Genomic DNA, 21,828 nt, shown 5'->3' on the forward strand with positions numbered 1-21,828 from the left:
ATTTCCTTTTTTGATCACATCATCATTATGTGGTCTAAAATTAAATCGTCTGTCACTTTTTAAACCAAGATATTTATAATTTGTGACTCCCTCCTAATTCACACTGTCTAGTTTAAATTGTTGTTGTACCTGCAAACGGTGACTTATTGTAATGACCTTTGTTTTCGATATATATATTTCTAAGTTGTCCTTTGCGAAATTGCTCAATATGTTAATCCCTCTTTGAAGCCCTACTTTTGTTTGACTTAGCAAAACTATATCGTCCACATAGGATAAGTGTGTTAATTGTAAGGGGCCTAGGCATGGCAGTTGTAAATTCGCCTGGTCCAATTCAGGGGAAAGATAGGCCATAAACCAGTTAAACAGATGGGGGGCTTTTCGCAACCTTGTTTCAGGCCATTATCTGTTTTTATTTTTCTCGTAAGTCTGGAACAATCTGCCACTTTGACTTGCATCCCGGTGTTTGTATATAGCTGCATTATGGCTCGGAGGATATGTGCTGGAAGCCCCGATTTCCTTAATTTGTTCCATAGAATACCTCTGTCTACATGGTCAAATGCAGCTTTGAAATCTACAAAGCATACATATAGGCTTTTCTTCTGTTGTATGATCTTGTCTACCATTGAGCCTAAAGCTAGGATGTTCAAAATTGTGCCAGAACCCCTACGAAATCCAGACTGATTAATGGGAATTATGTTATTCATTCCTGACCAATGTACCAAGTCTCTAAGAACTAGGGAGGCGTAATATTTAGCTTTAGAGTCCATTAGCGAGATAAGTCTATACTTTGCTGGTTCCTCTAAATTGCCTCCTCTACACACAGGATTAATTCTGGTGCCCCTCCAGCTAACAGGTAAAATTCCAGAGCTGCTCACCTCGTTGTATAAATGAGGCAAAGGAGTGGCCCAAAAATCTGCATCCAATTTAAAAATTGCCTGTGGGATGCCAATTGGTCCTTGAGCACAATCCTTTCTGCCTGATCTTATTATTTTGTAAACATCATCTTTTGTATATTGTATTGGTAGGTCTTCAGTTGCGCTGTTTACGGTTGGTTTTACTTCCTAGAATTTTCCCGATGCCTTGCCAGTGCTATAAAGTTGATTATTCCGTCCAGTTTGGCTACATGAAATAGGATAAATAGCGTCCCTTATTATAAGTTCTGAAGTTACATTGTCATCCTTCACTGGCAAATATTTAATGGTGTTTATAACTTTATTACTCTTGTTTTCCGCTTTCCTAAAGGCATTTATCAAGGAATGTATGCAAACTTGCTCTGAGAGACAGGGAGTGTTGATTATCTTTTTTGGTCTTGTTAGGCAGTTGACCTGTTCCCAGAAAGCTTTGGCATTTGATTGGTTCGCGTTCAAAAGCAGCTTGGACCAGAAGATATCTGTTTGGTTCCTTTTGTCCTCCCAAATATCCTTTTTATACTGTTTTTTAAGAAAAAAAAATCCCAGGTACTATTAGAGACAGTTTTTGTCTTTGTAGATTTTACCAGTGCTCTCAGTTCTTTCCTTGTATTCAAAGCTTTATTCCCCATACGTTTAAGGGGTGTCTTCCGCATTTTTATGGCACAGTTTCTTGTAGAAAAATAATTTAGCAATTTTCTTTGGAAAGTTTCCCAGTGGGCTATCAAGGACCTCTCCCTAGGATAGTGAGCTGTTACCAGCTCCTTTGCTTTAACAGCTATCTCGGGGAGGGTGTTGGTTGTCCATCTTATATGCTTTAGACTAATTGTTGATATTTCTCCTACTGTCTGCAGGGCTTCCATTAGCCTTGGTGGGACGATTAGTAATTTGAGGTGCTGATGCGAGTAGTGATCACTTTTGATGGAACATTTCATGGAAAAGTCCTTTACTAATGCGAGTAGTGGCAAGGTGAGTATTGTGTAGTCTATGGTGGACCGTGCCTTCATCCCACAGTATGTAAAGTTTGGAGGGGTATCACTCTGTGTTTTTCATTAAATACTCTCATACCGAGGTGCTCTAAGTTTATCACTAGATTCTGCCCTTGCAGGTTGCTTCGTTTAAGGTGTGTTGCTGCTTGTGTTTTCACTACCCAGATTGCATTTTCTGAATTTAAGTGATCATCTTCCTCTGATGTAAACATTAAGTTAGAATTGAAGTCACCTGTTATAATTATTTCACATGAGGGGTTCTCGAACCTTATTTCAGTTATTACATTAACTAATTTATTAAATAGTGCCTTCTTCCTCTCGCTGCTTGGATGTGCGTACACATTTATAAGGATGATGGTATTTACTTCATTGCAGTGTCCCAACCCAATACTGATCAACTGCATATCAGATATTATTGCTGGCAACTGCACAGATGCAGTGTTTAATGCTGTAGAGATATAAATGGCTGGGACACCCTTTGGCCTGCCGTATCGTTGAGTTCTTGTTGCTTCTACATGATGTAAGATGTAGCCTGCTATCTGTATTGGTGTGATCAGCCAGGTTTCTTGAAGGGCGATTAGATCAAAATGTTCCCAATCATCCGGTGCCTCGTTATGCTGGAGTTCTTGTTTTGCTCCTGCAATATTCCACAATAAAAGTTTTAACGATGGCTGCAATTTGTGATTGCAGTCATTATCATGTCAGTCTTTTAGTTTAACCATTCTTGATCCACCATTTACCACATCATCTTTTCTTTGTGTTTCTAACTCAATGCCTCTCGAGTTGCCTCTAGCATTTTTTAGTACAGAGTGAACTGGGTTTAAGCTTTGCCTATGTCTTAGATTGTTGATTGGGCATAGCAGAGGAAAAGGATAACATTGCTTTACAGGTTTAGAGAGTGTTATGCCCCAGTCCTTAAACTTCTGATCTGCTTTTAAGATCAATGAAACTAGTTCAGATGTTTTCCAAGTAGATAGAGTTTGCTCTTTGTAGTTCATAGTTCCCTGGTTAACAAACTCAATAGAAAGAAACTCAGTCGTATTGAGGTGACTTAATGACGGGATAGCTGCCATTAGACTTAAGATGTTACATCTGTTCAAACAATCCTGAGGACCTTGCGAGATATATTGTGGAGTTAATATAATCTGATTGTTTACATTCTGTGTTTGCTCCTGATTTTTTAACTGAGTTAACACATGTGTGGTAAAGTCAGTCTTCATTGGTTAATGTCCTGGTGATTGTTGCATTGTGGTGCTAACGGATGGATTTATTTTTATTAATAACTGTTCCTTTAAATTCCTGCTTGGTTGAGGTACATTCTGTAATACCACTTCTCGTTGTTTTGAATGGAGTTTATTGTTTAGTTTATGGATTTGGGTTACGTCCAAATTTTTCCCCTCTTTCATTTCTTGAGCTACTGTGGGCACTATGTTTTGACCAATTTCGGATATGCCTGTATGCGTTCTAAATCGGTTACTATATTAAGTATTCCCTTCCATTGTAAGGGTCTGCCTCCTTTGATCTGGACCGGTCTTTGTTCCTACTTAACTACTCTTTGTTGTAAATCGTGTGGAATTATCCGGTGATTCACATGCCTTTTTCTCAGTCCTGAATTCTCTATTTGGGTGTTTCAATTACGGAGCATTTACCATGGTGCAATTTCATTCTTCTGTGGGCTCCTGATTGGTTACGTTTTTCTCCTTGGGTTTCGGGGCAAATATTGGGTAGAGTCTATTCGCCAACTGAGTCCCACTTCCTTTATGTTGCAGATTTTTTCTGGCCTTCCTAGCGCGTTTCTTTTGCCTTTTAGTCTGATGAGAATTTAGGAATTTTTCTGAATCATCTTGTTGCTTTGTCAACTTCTCAGCTGAATCTATGCTGTTAATAGCTTAGATGCTTGATGTTGATGAAAGATTTAGTAATTTTAATGATTTCTGATCAATTTCACTAGGATCATCTAGTGGAATAAATCTCTTTGATTCCTGCTTATTTGTTAATACATGTGTTTCCTGTGGCATCGTTCTACTGACTGTTGTTTTCCCCTGCTGCGAAATTCCAGATGCCGCAGTCAATTTATTGGTCAGTTTGTTTTCATTCAATATACTCATTAGGATTGCTGGTACAGTACTTAATTTGTCCACTCTTGGCCCACATGCAGGACGACCCTCTGTTATAATCACGGCAACTTTGTCTTTCTGCATTATAAAGTCTGTCAGTATTTCAATCTTTGACTTTATGTCTGTTATATGGACTGAAATTATATCCATTAAATTATTCTGAATTTCCAGTTTCTCCAACTGATTGTTAAGTGCATTGGCAGTAGTTTTCAAAGAGTTTAACAGTACTGTGTGTATTTTTAAAAAATCTTCAATTTTTATTCTTGAAATATCCTCTTTATAATTTTTTGCTTTTGTCGTTGTTGGGGTAGTTGCTCCATTTTTCCGTCTAATCACTTTTGGTGGTGTTCTACTACCCAGGAGGGACTCGCTGTACTGCATGTCAGCAAAGTTTATTAATTGATCATTTAATATTTGATGCTTGTGTAACAGATGGTTATCATCGCTGATTACTTGTTCTAAAAGGCTGGAAATTTCACTTATTCCTTGTTTTTCCTTTTGCGTTTGATCTTTGACCGGATTACAGAGGTATTTATTGCCCAGATTTTTTATTGAGGTTTCAGATACTTGTATTATATCTACATTGTTTGGCAGAAAAATAGATTCAAGCCATAAATCATTTGTTTCATTTGCTTTATCCAGACTTGACATCAAATTTAACTTTTCCTGTTGTGCACTGCTTCTCAAGTGCTCCCGTCTTGAGGTAGAGTGAGTTATGTTTGTGGAGTATACTTGAGCATGCATCACGTGGCTGTTTTTTGCGGGAAATATTGCAAGCTTTGTTACTATTAGATCTCCACACTGGTTAGCTACTCCTTTTGGGTTTTGGCTATTGTTAAGGATTGGTACTATATGATTTGTAGTTGACTTGGCTCTGTATTTATAGTTCAGACCTCTTCTATAGGAGAACCCAGCTTTTGTGGCATCAATGGATTTAAATTCTCCATCACTCTCTCTGTTGTTGGATAGATAACCATTGCTGGGTCCTTAGGAAAGGTGAACTTGCCAGTCAAATTCATTGACCCGAATATTGGGTAGTTGAGAGACATTAACGCTGAGCCTGGTTGTTGAGGGGATTTTATAAGATTTTTTGGAAGGGTATTCATACTCTTTGTTGTTTTCCTTTGATCTGAGTTTTTTTCTGCATTGCTTGATTCCCACTCCTTCCAGATCTCATTGTTCCCGTTTGCGAGTTTAATGCTCAATTAAATGGGTTTGTTTTAAGAATTGATGAAGAAGATCCTTCTATTCACCGCCCTGTTTGGCCCACACCCACACAACCAGCTGGCAGTTTATTCACAACAACCACTGTAAGCCCAATCCCTGTCGCCCAGATGCCCGTAATGTAGCGATGGGCAGCTGGAGGCATCGGTGAAGTGGGAAATTACCCCCTGAATACGCCACAATGCCCGAGGTCTGTTTGCCTAAAAAAAACCTCACCCAGAAAGGCAAAGGAGTCAGGGGTAAGCATTGTGATCGTTTGTAATCTCAAGAGCACCTCAAGAGCAGCTCTGGAAGGCGTAGTGTTGCATTTGCATTGGCAACAAAAGACCCTTTGGGGGTATCGCGTGGGTTTGGCACAGCATCACCAATCCCCGAGGCCTGCTCTGTGAATCGGATTCAGAGTGGGTGCTGCCTCTATCGTTGCCAACAATGGCAGGCTCGACCTGTAGAAACTGAAAGACATCCAGTAAAGTAGAATGCAACCAACCAAACTGCGTGGGGAGCTGTTGTTAGGACTCATAATGCCATCAGACCTTTTATGTCAAGTATTTTTCTACCACTGGCGGACAATCAATTATTAACTCTTTTCAATGCTTCATTGAGTTCTAAGCACATAACCTCACACCATCCCAGTGAATATGTCTGGGCTGCTTGACTTGGCTACACTGGTGGTAAAGTGCTAATAATGGTGTTGTTAGCACTTAGTTTTAGGCTCAGTAGTAAGGTAAATTCACATGACACAAAAAGAAGAAATATGGGCTCAGTAAGTCCTGATTGCACTGGGCCTCCTGAAAACTTTCTCAGAAAGTCTGTTGCAAACATAGTAACCTTGGAAAACCACAGAATAAACAGCACACCACAAGAGGAGGAGAAAAGTGGTTGCTTTTTATTCTCAGAAAAAAGTATTGACTAAACAAATATTGCTGAGACACTTGATTCGAAAATGTTTACTTTTTCGCAGGCTGCTCATCACAGGAGGAGTCTGTGCTCCAGATCTCCTCTTGTGGGTGCTGCTTAGGGGTGTGAGTTTAAGGGTGGCACCCCATGTGACCTCCTGTGCGAAGCAGGGCTCACAGAGTGGGGTGATTTGCTTGAAGATCGAATGCTTTGTCCTTTTCATAACTTGGTGCATGAGTATGGCCTGCACCCTGGTTATTTGCTTTTGGACACAGTTCTGTTACCTCAACCTACACTGGCATGGGGTGAAACACATGACTCTGGCCCCCCTTTGCTACTGGTCATATTGACACATGGGCAGTCTTCAGAAATGCTAGAAGAAAGTAAAGATATTTAGATTCACCACACTTAGCCAATACCCAAACGGATAGGATAAATGAACCCCAAAGCCTCAAATATTTGTGGTGTACAGAAAAGGAATCAAACGTCTACCATAAAGGTCGGCCATGTCTGGGGTTGAGCGTACAAAGGGTAGAAAACATGTGTATGAGTTTATCGAAATGGCCTTCATACTCGCCAAGGGGCACATTGCTGTGCCATGGAAATCTCCTTTAATGCCTTTGGAGATGGTATGGCTTAGAGAGATAAAAAATGGATCTATTCTGAAATTGATGCACTGTCTAATGTTCATATCTCAAATAAGAGGGGCATATGGAATGCCACATGGGATGTCTATTTGGAAAAACTGGAAGCAGAGTCAGACAAGAAGCCACCCTTATGGCATTGAGTATGGTGGATGGGGGACTGCCTTTGCATGCACTCCCCTGACTTCCAAGTGCATGGTTGCCTCCGCTTGACATCTTTTCAGATATGGACAGGTAACCACTATGGATGGTGAATGGGTTGTATGGCTGAGATACCCGCCACCCCCTCTCAACACAATCCCCAAGGATGGGAAACCGGAAACAGTTCTGAACTTTTTGGAAGACGGGGGGGAGTGACCCTCCCGGCCGTATTTATTAAAATATGAAACAAAATTAAAACATTAAAATAACAGTTTCATATTATGTACAATTTCATTACCACATTGCGATGTTTGGCTAACCTTAACATATTCTCTAATACAAAGGTTCTCCTAGCCGAACTAACATCCTACAAAACATTTAGCTTGAAATTTTGAAATTGTACATCCTAACGTTTAAGGGCCAACGGCAAGGTCGTAACCGGTGTCAAGATCCCTAAACCAGAAATATCCCCCTCACTTGTGAGGGGCGACCGCACAGAGGTGTACCTCGAGTGCAACTACCAATTTCCCTTGACTTGACGGGGGCCCCAATAAACTCGACGCCACTTAAAGGTCGTCCGAGGACTCGTGTGAGGTATCTAGAAGGTAGCGTAGACCCCCCCCAAACCCCACACAACTTACCGCATCTGCCGTCGCAGATGACCTGGCCCCGGGAAATTCTCCAGGAGGGGGCTGTAGCCCCTCCTACCCAGGAAGGGGCCTTGACCGCCTTTCCTTTCCTTTCGGCGGCCCATCCTTAGAAGGGACCGCCTACCCCGTTGAGGGGCCAATGGCCACCTCCCTCGAGCGCTCCCATCCGTAATGGGTGACGCCCACTCATAGGGATCTTCCAATTAGTGCTCACCGATCATGACCTTACCGCCCGACCAAAATAAATACGACAGTTCTAAACTAAATGACTAATTACTTAAAAGACAGTTAAAAGCAACCACTTTATTAAAAGCATGCTACTGATCAACACTAGAGCAGGATTACTTTATTCGCAAAACATACCAACAATTGACCATTTCTTTATTGCATATTCAAAGTTATCACGATAATAATCCGGCACCTGCAAACAAAAGAGTTACCACATCAAATTTTATTCAAACCACTTGCTGTCCTCAGGGGCTGGTGGGTGGGTCAAAATTGGCTCTTCGTTCCGTCTCGAGCTCACGTGCAGCGAGGTGGTGCAGCTTCAGAGCACAGGAACAAGAGGATGCTCCCTTGGCTTGTTGCTCCTTTTATCCGTCTTCAGGGCGGGCGTAAACCCGCCCCGGCCTGCCCCGAGGGCGTGGCCCGGCCGCGTCAGTGTCTAGGCCAGCCCACTCCAGGGCGGGAAAAGGCGCGCCCCGGCTACGCCGCTTCGGGCATACCAGCCGAGACTCGCCTCCCGCCCAAGATGGCTTCCCGGGGGGATCGTGGTACTCCACCATACGTTCTGGGGGACCGAATGGTCGCCCCTTTCCATATGGCTGAGATACCCGCCACCCCCTCTCAACACAATCCCCAAGGATGGGAAACCGGAAACAGTTCTGAACTTTTTGGAAGACGGGAGGGAGTGACCCTCCCGGCCGTATTTATTAAAATATGAAACAAAATTAAAACATTAAAATAACAGTTTCATATTATGTACAATTTCATTACCACATTGCGATGTTTGGCTAACCTTAACATATTCTCTAATACAAAGGTTCTCCTAGCCGAACTAACATCCTACAAAACATTTAACTTGAAATTTTGAAATTGTACATCCTAACGTTTAAGGGCCAACGGCAAGGTCGTAACCGGTGTCAAGATCCCTAAACCAGAAATATCCCCCTCACTTGTGAGGGGCGACCGCACAGAGGTGTACCTCGAGTGCAACTACCAATTTCCCTTGACTTGACGGGGGCCCCAATAAACTCGACGCCACTTAAAGGTCGTCCGAGGACTCGTGTGAGGTATCTAGAAGGTAGCGTAGACCCCCCCCCAAACCCCACACAACTTACCGCATCTGCCGTCGCAGATGACCTGGCCCCGGGAAATTCTCCAGGAGGGGGCTGTAGCCCCTCCTACCCAGGAAGGGGCCTTGACCGCCTTTCCTTTCCTTTCGGCGGCCCATCCTTAGAAGGGACCGCCTACCCCGTTGAGGGGCCAATGGCCACCTCCCTCGAGCGCTCCCATCCGTAATGGGTGACGCCCACTCATAGGGATCTTCCAATTAGTGCTCACCGATCATGACCTTACCGCCACAGGCCGGATAGTTGACCGGCTATCCGGACCCCCCACAACACTCCTACCTAAAGGTCATGTCTTAAAGTCTTTAGCCAAGCTATACAGTCTCCTATGAGTAACTCGTTCCCCACCCGGGACAAATGAACACCATCCCCCAAATACATACTGTCACCAGTAATACAACCATGCGAAATAGCATGCAGTGTATTGGAACGGAACAATCTACTCACTTTGTTATTAATTTTCCTTACTGAATGATTCAGAGCCGAAACAGAAATAGCCCCCCGCCATACTTTTCGTGGGATCATATGTGACCATGCAATCGTGCACCCTGGAACTCTCCTCGCCAACCAACTTACAGTGGAAAGCATCGCCTCAAGAAGAAGTCGTCTACCAGTGGTGACCAAATCATTGCCCCCAAGATGTACTATGACTATAGACGGCGGTGACCTCGTCCGCCCTAGCAAACCCTCGAAAAATGATTGAAACTGGTCAATACAGAGTCCGCCCCTTCCGTAGAAGGACACCCTGTACCCGTATTCCCCAGCCACGTGAATCATATCACCTGCTTTGAATACATCCGCGGCACGCCTCACGTATGAGTGGCCCACGACCCACACCTCCTCTTTCACAGCCGGTGATGTCTGACCGCTGGCCCGGTGTTGGGTCGACTGCATAGTCCGCCCCGCCTCGTAGGCTTGCGCAACTGCAACCAAACAAAAACAAGAAGCGTGAGTACATCATTACAGCTTCACAACATGTGCAACCGCACATACCTCTTATAACAATTGGAGGACCAACGCCCCACACGCTTAACTTGTTCGACATTCAAACCCCTGGCTGTAGCCTCTGTAGCAGCCCCTATCCGAAAGGAATGGGTCCCAAACTCGCCCGGGTTCAAGCCCGCAGCAGTAATCGACATCGCAAGCACCCGCTGAAACTGAAACCTCGTCAGTGGGGTGGTGTCAGCGTGTCTCAACAAGGTCCCCCCCCATGATGCCACTCTGTGTGCCAAATATTCCTCTACACAACTCACCGGGCACATGGAGGACCCGGGTATCCTTTGTATGATTATGCAATCACCCCTTGCACCCTGATCGGTCTTGGACCTGACGAACGAGAGAGTCATCGTCTCCCCTTTGATCTGAACGTGCTCTCGGCACAGTCCCCCCATCACATCCTGCTTGTTCCTCGCCACTAGTTCGCTTACTCGCATAGCCCCATGGAATGCCAGCGTAAAAGCGGCTCGAAATAACACCGTTTCATACTGGGATGAACATGTTGCAGGGAGTTTAGATAATAACAGGGCCAACCTATCCAAACCTATCGGGCGCCTTTCATCTACTCTGCGACCCTCAAGGCGTTGCCACCCACGTAGCGCTTTTTGTACAACGAAAGACGCTGTCGGGTCCTGGATCCCATGAGCCCTAGCCACAAAGGAAATGGCGGCCCGATGCCTCTGGGCCGTAGCCACTGATTTGCCTGCGTGACGTAACGACAGCAGGAATTTCACTACCAACTCCTCCTGACCCCAAAGCTCCCCTCTAGCCGCCCCCAAAAAGGCCCAATAGGAACGGAACGCCCCTTCATATGCCTTCCTCGTCCTGGGTGCTAAACTCTCTCCCACGAGGTCCTGTAGTTCTGGGCACCGAGAGACCAGAGAGCTTCGGGAAAGGGTGCTGCCACCGGGTCCGCTGTGGGCAGAAAACCCCAGAAGGCCTGCATATGAAAACGAGAAAGCGCATCAGCCGCTTGGTTCATCACCCCCGGGACATGTCGTGCCCTAAATAGTACATTCAATTGCATACACAATAACACAATTTCCTTGAGCAATCTCAGAATCCATTTGCATCGTGCTGCCTGGCTATTGATACACTCAACCACGGTCATGTTATCAGACCAGAATACCACCGAGTGATCTCTGAACCCCTCAGGCCAAGTTCTCAGGGCCACCAGTATGGGAAAAAGTTCTAGGAAAGCAATGTTGCTCGTCAGACCACTATCATGCCACCATGACGGCCATTTTTGTGCCGACCACTGTGTGCCGAATATGGCACCAAAACCAATGCTCCCTGCCGAATCTGTCCACAGCCCTAGCTCCTCAGAGGACACGGCCGGTTTGTTCCAGACAATTCGACCATTGAAATCCGCCAGAAATGCCAACCAAATGCGCATGTCCTGGCGAACCTCTGCCGAGAGCCTTGTGCGATGATGACCCTCCCGCAGGCCGACCATGGCTTGAGCGATCGAGCGAGAAAAGGGGCGGGCCATCGGTATAACTCTCAGGGCAAAATTCAACTGTCCCACCAATTGCTGTAATTGATGTAGCTTCACCTTAGACTCACTTATACACATCTGCAAGGATGCCCTGAATCTTAACACTTTGTCATCCGGTAAACGAAAACAACCTTCTTTGGAATCGAGCTCGATCCCCAGAAACTCAAGGCAAGTCGAGGGACCCACAGTCTTACCTGGTGCCAATGGCACGCCAAATTGAGTCATCAAGACACAAAATGCAGTCAAAGCCTGTCCACATTCTGGATCCCCGGCTGCCCCCAGAAACAAAAAGTCATCGAGATAATGCATAACATGTTTAAACCCCGTCTTCCTTGTGAAGACCCATTGCAGGAAGCAACTGAACTTTTCGAAATAGGCACACGATATAGAGCACCCCATCGGCATGCACCTATCCATGTAGTAATGACCCTGAAACATGAAACCCAGGAGACGCTGATCGTCTGGATGTACCGGGAGCAACCGGAACGCTGACTCGATATCACATTTTGCCATCAGCGCTCCGGGCCCTAGGCGATTCAATATGGCTACGGCCTCATCGAAGGATGCGTACCGCACCGAACACACTTCCGGGTCTATTGCCTCGTTTACGGAAAGACCACGTGGGGCTGATAAGTTATGTATCAGCCGAAATTCACCCGGGTCCTTCTTGGGGACCACCCCTAAAGGGGAACAAACAAAGTTAGCAACTGGTGGCACATTAAATGGCCCGGCGACTCGACCTCGAGCCACCTCTTTCCCGATCTTTTCCTGTACCACGGTCGTATGCTGTAAGACCGATATCTGGTTTTTACATTTTGCTATACCCTGAAACTCCCTCACTGGGATGCGGAAACCATACGAAAATCCGTCCCGTAACACCCCAGCGGAAGCGTGATCCGGGTATTCACTGAGCCAGGGAATCATTGCCATGGTATCAATCGGAGTAGGTAAAGGCGCCCCTCGGACTATGTCAGACCTGTTTGGCGCCTCCTCTACCCCCGTTATCACCCGTTTTGGCTCTGCACATGGACTCAGGATGGGATGATTGCCCGCACCCCCCACATTCGTGCCTAAATTTGCATGACCCCTGGGGCCTAGTACATTTCCCCCTGTTAAAGTTCCAACAAACCCCCCCTTTTACCTGCGTTGCCGGTCGGCCTCGAGTGATTGTCGTTACTCGTACCTGATCGAAAGGGCGTCCCCGCATAATGGCGGGAGGATTCACCCACGTAACTCCCTACCAATGGCACCTTCAACATACCAGAATCCTCCATTTTGGACCAGGACACAGAATCATAACAATCCCAAGTTAAGTTTTTATCATGCTCTTTTGCTTTTCTGAAAACATTGTCGTAACAAAACCAATGGTTGCCCTCATGAGCCACTGAATACCCCATGATCCGTGACTGATAAATCGGCAATTCGGGCAGCAATTCGGGCCTACGTTCACCTAAGATGGATGTAAAAACCCCCCATGCTTTGCCCCAATTACCAATGTTTTCATTTACCTTAAAGGCGGCCATCTTTGCGCGCCAAACACTCGGATGCATGAGCTCCTTTTGACTCTTAACATGCTCCATCTCATAATGATCGGTAAGCAACGAGAAAATGTTTATATACTCCCCTGCCCATATCTTCTCCTTGATAGCCAGAGGGACATGTTGACCCAACCTTTCCCTTCGAGAGGGTGCCGACTCATCCCTCGCAATCGGCAATGGCCGCTTACCTGAACCGGAAGCTGTATCTGCGACTGGACTTGACCCAGATGGTTTCTCAACTGCCGCAGCCGGCGATGGTGCCTTCGTCGCTTCCCTTGTTTCCCGCAGCTGTTTCATCAACACCTGCGCGTCATCAGCCGTGGCGCCCTTGCTACCTTTACCCAACCACGCTGCTAATTGTGCTGCCAGCTCGGGCGGCATATCCTCCCCGGACACGGGGGTGACCACTACGGGAATCGGATTTCCTTCCTCCGGGGCCGGAGTGGGTGCTTCGAGCGGAGTACAGGGAACTGGGACGTCTCCCCCAGCTGTTCCCCTCCTGGGCCTCTTGCCTTTTCCCCCTGGAGCTGTTCCCGCCAGAGGAGGTTTCGGCCCCCCTTCCTCGTCTTTCTCCGCCATTCGCTTCTTTAGGTCGGTTACCTCTTTCATGAGAACTCGCAGCATCTGCTCGGTAGTCATTCGTTTTCCCGCCTTCTTAGGCATTCTCCGACAGAGTATCTGCAAAACAAACAAGAAGATTATAACGCTCAAAATTGGCTCTTCGTTCCGTCTCGAGCTCACGTGCAGCGAGGTGGTGCAGCTTCAGAGCACAGGAACAAGAGGATGCTCCCTTGGCTTGTTGCTCCTTTTATCCGTCTTCAGGGCGGGCGTAAACCCGCCCCGGCCTGCCCCGAGGGCGTGGCCCGGCCGCGTCAGTGTCTAGGCCAGCCCACTCCAGGGCGGGAAAAGGCGCGCCCCGGCTACGCCGCTTCGGGCATACCAGCCGAGACTCGCCTCCCGCCCAAGATGGCTTCCCGGGGGGATCGTGGTACTCCACCATACGTTCGGGGGGACCGAATGGTCGCCCCTTTCCATTATTTCACTTTTAGCACGTAGGTTATGGAAACATACTTATTCTTAGGGGGCTTCTGTGAATTGTTGGTTTGTTTCAGTTGCTTTAAAAAAAAAATCCAAACTGTTTATACTCTTTATATGACATGTAGCTCTTCAGGTACCCCCACCTATATAACTGACTGTATAACTTTGCAGCAATTTTCATACCTGAATAATATTCATGAATTTGCGGTCAGTAAAGTGCTGTTAGATTTGCAAAAATCTGATAAAGAAATAGATGTATGCTCGGTGAACTTCAGACCTGACCATCTCGATAAAGCCAAACTCAATAGTATCCAGTCAGGCCCAATGGCTCCTTAGGTCAGGCTTTCCATGCAGATATAGGGGTGCTGGGGTGACCTCTGTGGGGGCTCTTTGTCCCTGTGTAGCCACTGGAAATGTGAACCTTCAAAGGAGGTGGGCAGCGACTCGCTTTCAGCCATCTTGGGGCGAATGAAACCTTCCGCAGCATGAAAACGAGGCCGACCTCGAGTTGCGGCCTCAACCTCAACCCAAGATTTTTCCTGAGAAGAGCTCTGTGGTAGTTTACACTGGGCTGTCCCTCCGGTATGGTGACCAGACTGCTAGAGTGTAAGTCCAATCTCCTGGCTTTGATGAAATAGTGTGCAGAGCCCCATTTGTGTTACTACAACACCACCTGAAGTTTCTAATGGGGACCCAGATGGAACTTGTCGCGAGCCGGTGTCCCCCTGGGATTTTTCACGCGGTGGAACAATCCACGCGGCGCGATAGGCGTAAGTAGGGTGAGGGGCGGGACTAGCAGGTAAGTATTAATAGGCGGGGTTTTGGCAGGAGGTTTTATTGTGAGGGGAAGCTTGCGGCGACTTTTGTCGGCCCACCCCCTTTTTTATATGTATATGTATGTATAAAAAAAATGTTATACGTCACATTAGGACAGGTATCAGTTTTTTCCTTCTTTAAGTCGTTTTTTATCATTAGGTGTTTTTGGGGGGTTTGGATAGTCTGGAGCGGGTGTATGAATCCCTCTGGGGTGTGGGAGGGGGGAGGAAAAGGTCAATAAAACAAATGAGGGGGAAGGAATGATGGGTTTGTACGTTATATGGGGTGTACTTCTACAAGTCTTGTTTGAAATGGTTGGTTTTGTTATGATAAGATGTTTGGGGGATTTGAATTGCAAATGGGGGTTATGGCAACGTTTGTTCTTAAGGAAAAATATTCTGTTTACCTTTCTTAATAAAGTGACCTTTTCTGCTAAGACAATAACGGTGAGCGGATTGTTGTTATTGCGCGATTGGATGCGAGGCATTTTCTGTTCCTGGTCATTACCCTGGTGGCCTCTCACATCCAAGTACTCACTATTGGGACACCTTGAAACATAGCTGATGTTGGTACACTGGGAATGTCCCTGAGGGTAGAAATAGGTTTGTTTAACTGTGGGGCAGTTACTTTTCCTAGTTTGGAGGCTGGAAGGCATAACATGAACCCTCAGCATTGTTACTGCAGTCCACCCACAAGAGCCCAACTTGATCTGTGACCCACAGCTCATTAACAGCAGGGCTCCTAAACAGTTTCAGTTCTCATGCCCAAACATGTAAAAGCTCAGAAAGGCCTAACTGAGCTCTTGGGACACACTGAGACACGCGTGCCTCTGGGACAACTTGCTATGATGTTGAAGAAATCTCATACAGGGTCAGCCATTAAGAAGAAAGACCTTTAGTTAAGTTTGGTTGACCTAGGTTACAAAACAGCAAATATGGTCACAACTCAGCTGCAAGCCATGAAATCAGACTTAGCATCTGGCATTTTGAAGTCACTAACGGAATCCAGGTGTTGGCGGACAGAGTGGGGACGAACGGAGATGACATAGCTGCAATGATTCAGGACTGCAAAAAATTGCATGACACTGAAGCACAGATGGGGGAGGATATCACAGCTTTATGGGTGAAATGCGTGGATCTGGTGGATAGGTCATAGAGGGACAACATCAGGATTCGCAATGTGAGAGAAGGTAAGGAGGGGGAGGTTGTTAGGTATTGTCTGGCTTTGTTCCGCCATGTTTTAAAGGAGGATCAAATGTTTCTCAGTCTGATAATCCATGAACATGGTGTGGAAGTTCACCCCAGAAACATTATGGTGAAATTGGGCTCCTTACCACTGAAAGATGTAGAATCATGAGTGCAGCTTGGCAGGCAATAAATACATTATTAAAGAGCCAGTCACCTGAAGTCTACCAGGCGTGTCACAGGCAACACTGAAAAGGAAACAAACGCTTACATCAGTGACAGCTGAATTGTGGAGAGAACAGATCTGCTACAGGTGGGCCTTACCTTTTGCTCTCTGTTTCCAATTGCACCTCACAACACATACAGTCTGAACAGTCGATAAGGCTCAGGAATTCTAGGGGCCAACAATAGACAAACTAATATCCCCACTTAAACAGAAGCAGTCTTCTAACAGTAAACTGAAGAAGAAATGGAATGAGGTTGGACAAAACAGACATTCTGTATGCAAGTGATTGCTTCACTAGAGAACTTTGCAGGTAACTGAAGTTCCTTGGTACACCTCATGGACAATTAGCAGTCATCCTCCTACTTTTTAGACTTTGGTTGTGGCTTACTCTGGCTACTTTCTGTCTATAGTTGCTTCAGAGGTGGTAGGATGCACTCCTTGTTCCCCAGACATTTCAAACAAACTTGAAGTTTTCAAATTATTACGGCGTTCAGCCCCGAAGTGCGTTCCCCATCCATTCGCCCAAATTATATCACAATAGTAATGGAACTTCAGGTCCCAGGGCAGGGTGCACTGCCAAGAATACATTTCCCAATCAAATGAGTTCCATAGATTTTTTCATTTTAATCAATTTTATTTTCCAAGTCTCGATGCGTAATCAATTCATATGCAATCGTAATTTACGTTTTTAATTCCTAATTCTATGAATGCCTATCCAGGTCTTTCATTAACAACACCTGGGGATTCATCCCTCTATATAGCATGACGTTATTTCAGTTGAAAAACCCTATGCATTGCGGGCAGTATATGCCATTCATTAGGGGATAACTGCAAGGAGACAGATGATACATACATTTCCAGTACATCCTACTCGCAATCATGGTGTTTTTATAAAATGCTTTACTTGATGGTTACAATCTGACCCACATTTCCATATAACCCGTAAATGAACAGAAAACTATACATTCAACATAAAAAGAGTGAATTACGTCCAATGTGCCGAAATAAATAAATTGCTAAAGAACTAAGTAAAACGAACAAACTGATTCATGCCTTTTCTAAAAATAAATGTGCCCCAATGTGTCAGGTAATTTGGTTTTACCAAGTGATAGGATTCAAAAGCTCAGCAGGGCTCACCTTTATCCAGTGAGCACATTCACTTCGGTGCTTGATAAAGTTTGGCGTAAACAAAAGTCAATTCAGTTTGTGTGACAATAGAAGGTTGGAGGCACACTTTAAATTAGGCTGTTCGGACACAATTTAGGAGGCATTTATTCATTTACTTCGGAGAAGTTTTTGTGTTGAAGCACGTTTATTGGCATGAGAGTTGAAGGGGCCACCAGAGCTTGAAGCACTGATTGGGTCACTCCGAGTGACCCAAGTAAACAGATATCAGCAGTCCTGCCATTGCAGATTGCAGGAGCCGTGCAAATTAACTTTTACCTCACTATCAGCCTTATTCATGAAGGCTAAATCGGCTCGCAAAGGGCCGGATTCTGAGAATCCGGCCCTTTGCGAGTGCGATTTTTGCATTTGGGATTCAGCATCCCAAATGCAAAAATCGGTAATTGCTAAATCGCTAAATTGCGAGGAATTACATTTAAGGAATCTCTATTTGAGATTCCTTAAATGCAATTCATGAAGCATTTGAAAATTGCGAAAATGCAATTTTGGGCCGCTATTTACCGAGAGGTCAGACCTCTCGGTAAATAGCAAAAACTTAGAAAAATGCTTTTAAAAGCATTTTTCTAAGTTGCATGTTGCACACACACATGTCCTTTGGACATGTGTGTGCGCAACACCTGTTTCAATTTGCATTTAAGGGGTGCTACAGGGTGTCCTTTGGACACCCCTGGCACCCTTTAAATCGCTATCTTATTTGCGAGTAGCAAATTGCTAATCGCAAATAAGGAATACTCCCCATGCATTCCTATGGGCCTTTTGGCCCATAGGAATGCATGGGGAGTTATTCCTTATTTGCGATTAGCAATTAGCTAATCGCAAATAAGGAATCAGTGGGAATCGCAATTAATATTGCGATTCCTACATGATTACCGTTTTGCGAGTCTCAAATAGCGATTCCTTATGATTCGCTATTTGAGCCTCGCAAAACGGCCCGATCATGAATCAGGCTGTATGAGCGGCAATCTCTGAGCACTATTTTTTAATATGTATCAGTCACCCCTAAGCTAGGCCTCCTCGGAGCGGGAGGCAGGGTGTATTATATTAAAGGTGTGGACATATAGCAGGCTTCTTGAATTAGGGGGTACTATAAGTGTTCAGGGGGCCATAGGCTAACATGGGCAAGCACCCCGGCACCCCAAGGTTGCCATATTCATTATGGCCCCACTGAAAATATGTTTTGTTTGGTATCAAACAACTTGTATCATTAAACTCGACCTTATTATAAAGTTGAATTTAATGTGACACATGCAACCAGGTGGCTATCTTGGTATACAACCTTTACAAAAAATCTTTTACCACGCACTACCATTACAACGCAGTCATTACAACGCAAACCATTACAACGCATTGCGCTGGGGGGCGCTCTAGGATAGGGAATAGATTTAATTTACTATCCAACACCTTTCCTAGTGTCCACGGGGACTGCAGTTGGAATAGTAAATTAAACTATTCACTATCCAGCACCCCAAAGCGCTATGCGTTGTAATGGTATGCGTTGTAAAAACCGCGTTGTAATGGTATGCGTGGTAAAAGTATGCGTTGTAACGTCATACATCCGGCTATCTTAGAGGTTGCCCACCTGGTTGCCCAGCTTTTCCTGTGCCCTGTCTGACATCCTACAGCTGCTGCCATGAGGACAGGAATATGACCCCTAGCCAAAAGGTGTGAACACTCCCAAGAGTCAGAAACAAAGACCTGGCTGGGAAGGAGGTGTCACCTCTATCACTCAGAGGATGGCTAGTGAAGTAGCACATCAAGATGGTGAGCTTCAAAGCTTACACCGCCTCTGATATGCAACCAGGATGCTTCTCAGAGGAGGAATCAGCCTCCCTCAAGCACATCATTTGCAGGCAGGACAATTAGGTAGTCAGAAGGTGTTCACCCCAGAAGGATAGCCACACCCCTAGAGTGAGCTACCAAGTCTGTAAAGCCAAGGAATGGTACTGACATTTTTAAAAGTGGCAGAATAGAGGGTTCTAGATAGAAAATGTGGTCTCTTTAAGGGGGGATTAGCCACTGGGCTAGTATCCCATTGGATACTTGCACCCACACCCCTAATGCCCCTAAATCGAGTATGTAAGGAGAATCCCTGGCACCAGAACCTCAGATCTGATTTGACATGTAACCAAGGTCAAAGAAAAGACAAGAGTCTGGATTTTCAGGACCTGCACAAAGTGAAGATGCAATACTCTGCACCTGTGGCAACCATCCTGCAACTGCATGACTGCGACTCATTCCTGGCCAGAGACCGGTTACCCAGGAAAGAAGAACCCATCTGCGGGAGAAAGGCAACTCCAGAGCTCCCCTGGACTACAGGCGCAAGTCCCCTGCAGCCCGCAGATAAAACATGCTCCTAGAACTAAAGAATCACTGGCCAACCTGTGGGGGGAAGAACATAAGTGGGAATGGGGGAGGAGTAGGCGAGCTGTCTCAAAAATAGCACTTCTATTACAAATTTCCATGTGACCAACCCATTATTCAAGTTCTGTCATGGTTTCTGTCAACTACTAAAAAAGTTCTAAGTAAGCTAAAGCTCTCCCCAACAGTGAAATGGCCTTGGCAAAATTGCCCAAATCAAGCTCAACAAGAGCCTCATTAACAGGACCAACTCCATGAGTAAGACTGTACTTCCCTTCAAACAGCCGCGGCCAATGCCGGTAAAAGCAGCGGGCCTGGTGAGGGGGTATTTCAACATACGACCACGAGGGGAAATTAAATAAACAATACATTTTACCTTGTGGTCGTATGTCGAAATCCCCCCCACTGGGACCCACCGCTTTTCCCTGGACGGACTGTGGCTGCCATCCAAGGTTTCAAACCTTCTTTTCAATGGTGTCAACCTTCTTAGATGGTAATATCAACACCTCCATTACTAAACACCTAAAGCACAATAAAATCTATTATTTGAACTAATTGCACTGCTTCTTGGCGTAAATCTCTTGCATATAAAAAAAAACCTAATGGGGCTTTTATACTACCCGTTACTTACCATTGGTTGGCTTCATAGTGTCTCTTGTGTCCTTGCTTTTCATTGGTCATTGACCTCGGTTTCACATTCTACGTGATGTGTTATTGTCACTTAGATGGAGCAGGGACCAAGTACTAGTTGTTTGCTTTATGAGCATCTGTCTGCTGGTTTGGCTCGAATTGAGGTACTTTCTTTTCTTCTTATCCTGTCATGATGTTGTTTATGATGCTTGTTAACTTTCTACTCACTTACCCCATTGTTGTGGCTTCCTCATCATGGTTTATTGCTTCCTGCTTGCAGACACCAGCCTCCCGTTGTTGTTTGCCTCTCCTCCCCTGGCCCCCCACTCCTGTCATTGTTGCTTGCTTTCTAAGCATGAAAAAGATTAACCGCCTGATTCATCATGCTCCCGTTTTGCGAGGCCCTAATAGCGGTTCATAGCGAATCGCTATTAAGGACTCGCAAAACGGGATTCATGTAGGAATATGCAAAAAAAATGTGATTCCTTACAATTCCTTATTTGCGATTAGCTAATTGCTAATCGCAAATAAGGAATAACTCCCCATTCATTCCTATGGGCCAAAAGGCCCATAGGAATGAATGGGGAGTATTCCTTATTTGCGATTAGCAATTTGCTAATCGCAAATAAGATAGCGATTTAAAGGGTGCCAGGGGTGTCCACAGGACACCCTGTAGCACCCCTCAAATGAAATTTTACACATGTGTTGCACACACACATGTCCAAAGGACATGTGTGTGTGTAACATGCAACTCAGAAAAATGCATTTAAATGCATTTTTCTGAGTTTTCGCAATTTACCACGAGGTCTGTCCTCGCGGTAAATTGCGCCTAGAAATTGCGAATTCGCAAAAAAAAATAGGATGATGAATTGCATTTAAGGAATCTCAAATAGAGATTCCTTAAATGTAATTCCTCGCAAAATTGCGAGATCGCAATTAGCGATTTTTACAGTTGGGATGCTGAATCCCAATTGCAAAAATCGCTCTCCCAAAGGGCCAGATTCTGAGAATCTGGCCCTTTGCGAGCGCAAAAAAGCTTGATGAATCAGGCTGTAAGTGATTCGGCTAGGCTGTCTTGCCTTACTTCTAAATTAACTTCACAGAGAAGCGAAGAGACAGTACTACTCGATCAGTTAATGATATTACCTATTGACATAACGCAAGTTCACATTGCTAATATGTGCTGTCATACAAAAAAAATGAGAATACCAAACTTCTAGCCATTAAGTGCAAAGAAATACGCTCTAACCTCATGCAGCAAGAATTAAAAACAAAGCATTGACCTGTGATGTAAAACAGGAGAAATTAATGGCCATCTATTGTCTGAAATTCACAATGAGAAACCAGAAAAACTGAGTTAAATTCCATCTTCCTTGCTTGACTAAATGGTGTGATCCTAGGCAATCTCTATTTTCACCATACCTCCTTTTATTATTGCAC

Source organism: Lissotriton vulgaris, chromosome 7 (genome assembly GCF_964263255.1).
Source record: "Lissotriton vulgaris chromosome 7, aLisVul1.2, whole genome shotgun sequence".
Taxonomy (NCBI): domain Eukaryota; kingdom Metazoa; phylum Chordata; class Amphibia; order Caudata; family Salamandridae; genus Lissotriton; species Lissotriton vulgaris.